This window comes from Sorex fumeus, unplaced genomic scaffold (genome assembly GCF_029834395.1).
Source record: "Sorex fumeus unplaced genomic scaffold, SorFum_2.1 ptg000058l, whole genome shotgun sequence".
Classification (NCBI taxonomy): Eukaryota; Metazoa; Chordata; class Mammalia; order Eulipotyphla; family Soricidae; genus Sorex; species Sorex fumeus.
In genome coordinates, this window is record NW_026606115.1 from 10,545,082 (window position 1) to 10,548,040 (window position 2,959).

General features: G+C 38.3%; 1 pseudogene; it reads left to right on the forward strand.

Annotated features, from left to right (window-relative positions):
• The first annotated feature begins 1,031 nt into the window (after positions 1–1,031).
• On the forward strand, positions 1,032–2,041 carry LOC130034262 (protein DEK-like; annotated as a pseudogene).
• The last annotated feature ends 918 nt before the right edge of the window (positions 2,042–2,959 follow it).

Consider the following 2,959-nt stretch of genomic DNA (forward strand, 5'->3'; position numbering starts at 1 on the left):
AATTGGCCCCCTGGTGCCGTGTAATCCCATCAATGGCCAAGACCCAGAGACTATAAAACCCAGCTCCCGGAAGAGAACAGTGCAGAGTCTCCTGCCCCGCGCCTGGCTTTCCTTGCCGGGGCCCCTTGGAGGGGAGTGGGTTGAGTTTTCCTCCCCGCCCCGACCAGGGCTCTGGCAGACGAAGACCTCCAGAACCAGCCACCACCATGTTGAGACCCTCAAATTGATATCTATACACATATGTTGTTTCCCTAAACATTTATTCACATGTTCTATATCCCTTCACACCACAGATAAGTGAAATCACCCAGTGCTTATCTCCTACTATACAGAGAAGCAGTTTCCTTTGTTAGCTATATTCAACAACTTTGTTGTTACTTTTGCTCAGTAACTGAAACAGCAAACCTTATGTGAATACAGTAGATTCTTAATCACCAGAATATTTGTATCATTTAATTCACTGAATCTTCCATTTACATCAAAACAGCATCATAAAGATTGGCTAAACTGGGGATTGAGTTTTATTTCAACATAATTCTGTTTTACTTTTGTGTTAATCATATCTATTCTCCATACTTCTGCAATTCACAATTTAAAACCGTATTTTCAATCTACCACCTCAACCCATGCCCATGCCATAATCAATTTTTTCTGTAAGTTTTTATTGCTATAACATAAAAAGAAAGTTTCTTAATATAATATCCATGCATTGTTTGGACTTATTTGAACCTGCCTTTTCAGTATCATCTTTTTCCTAAGTTCCTCTTCATTTCTCTGGTTCAGTCACACTATCTTCATATATATGTGCATGCATCATCTATGCTTATATCCCTTCAACAAGAATTTTGTGGGCTGGAGGCCGGCAGGCGGCTGCGCAGGGTAGGGTAGGGCTGGGTAGAGCAGGGTAGGGCAGGGCAGGGCAGGGCAGGGCAGGGCAGGGCAGGGCAGGGCAGGGCAGGGGTGGCCCGGGGCTGGGAAGCCGCGTCCCGCCCGCCCGCCCGCCAGTCCCCGCGTACAGGCCCTGCAGCAGCATGTTGGCGTCCAGCCCCGCTGCGGAGGGTGATGGAGACCGGGCCCCTGTCACTTCTGAGGAGGAGCCCGAGATGCCCCGTGCGCCGGGAGCCGAGCGAGGACGACGAGGACAAGGAGGGAGAAAAAGAGAAAATTCTCGTTGTGGAAGGCAAGAAGGAAAAGAAAAAAATGGAAAGATTGACCATGCAAATGTCTTTACAGAGAGAGCCATTTACAATTGCACAAGGAAAGGGACAGAAAATTTGTGAAATCGAAAGGATCCATTTCTTCCTCAGTAAGAAGAAAATAGAAGAACTTCGAAATCTACATAAACTGCTTTACAACAGACCAGGCACAGTGTCTTCATTAAAGAAGAATGTGGGTCAGTTTAGTGGCTTTCCATTCGAGAAGGGAAGTACCCTATATAAGAAGGAAGAAATGTTGAAAAAATTTAGAAATGCCATGCTCATGAGTATCTGTGAAGTTCTTGATTTGGAGAGATCAGGTATAAACAGAACCAAATGACCTGAAATTCTGTCAGATGAGTCTAGCAGTGATGAAGATGAAAAGAAAAACAAGGAAGAGTCTTCAGGTGATGAAGATAAAGAAAATGAAGAGGAGTCACCAAAGAAGATATCTAAAAAGAAAAAACCTAAACAGAAAACTACATCTAAAAGTAAAAAAGTCTGCAAAAAGTGCTAATGTTAAAAAGGCAGATAGCAACACCACCAAGAAGAATCAAAACAGTTCCAAAAAAGAAAGCGAATCTGAAGGTAGTTCAGATGATGAACTTTTAATTAAAAAAAAACTGAAGAAACCTCCTACAGATGAAGAGATAAAGGAAACAGTAAAGAAATTATTGGCCAATGCTAACCTGGAAGAAGTTACAATTTGTGAAGAGGTATATGGAAATTATCCTGCTTATGATTTAACTGAAAGAAAAGATTTCATTAAAACGACTGTTAAAGAGCTAATTTCTTGAAATAAAGGACAGAGACATATGACTATGCCCATGGATTTAAAGATCAGATTTATAATACCAGCACAGAAAATGTAATGTTTTCTAAATCCTTGCAAGCATTGTGTTTGGAAAACTTAATGCTGACCTTTTTTATCTTGGGTGTTGCTTAAATTTAAATTTGCTATTTCAAGTTGTAATTCTATGCAGTTTTAAGTTTTAAAGTTTTGCATGGCAGTAATTTCCTTACTTTTATAGTTGTATTTTGTAGTTTTTGGATTTCTTTATATAAGGCTATAGATTCTTGAACTGTTGTAGTTTTTTAGTGTGCTTAAACATACTTTTAATCAAGTAGACCAGAAACTATTATAATTAGCAATCATACCTGCAGACAGTTGCAGTATTTAGTATATGAAATATTTTGAATACACATCTGACCATGTATTCATTTTATTAAAAATATGCCAACTTTAGCTATCCAGATGACTAAATCAGAACTTCACTCCTGCATGTGTATATCTGTCAAATTGTCAGCATGACTGAAATGACAGATATTATTTTTGTATTTTTAAAAACAAATTTGTTGTATATAGTTTTTTTATTTCTTTTGTGCAGATGAATTTTTAAACCCATAGGTATCTTTACAGTTATAAACCATGAAGTTTCAGTGTTCAACCAGATTGTATAACAGAGCATTGAGAATCAGAATTCAGTAAAGAAAAAGCTGGAAAAAATCGATAGTTTGCTTTGCCTCAAAAGTATCATCAACTGTAGTTTTAGTGTTAACTCTGCAAGTGTCTGTACATAACTTTTATATAAGACTAGACCAGAATCAACACTTCAGAAACTTGGGGACAACTGGGATTAAGTAAAAGCATATTTGGTTTATAATAAGTTAGATGATTTTTATTAAGTCTTTCTGCCCACATAACAGGCTGATATTTACAGGATACCTCACCTTGTTTATAAAATTATGACTAAGTATATCAA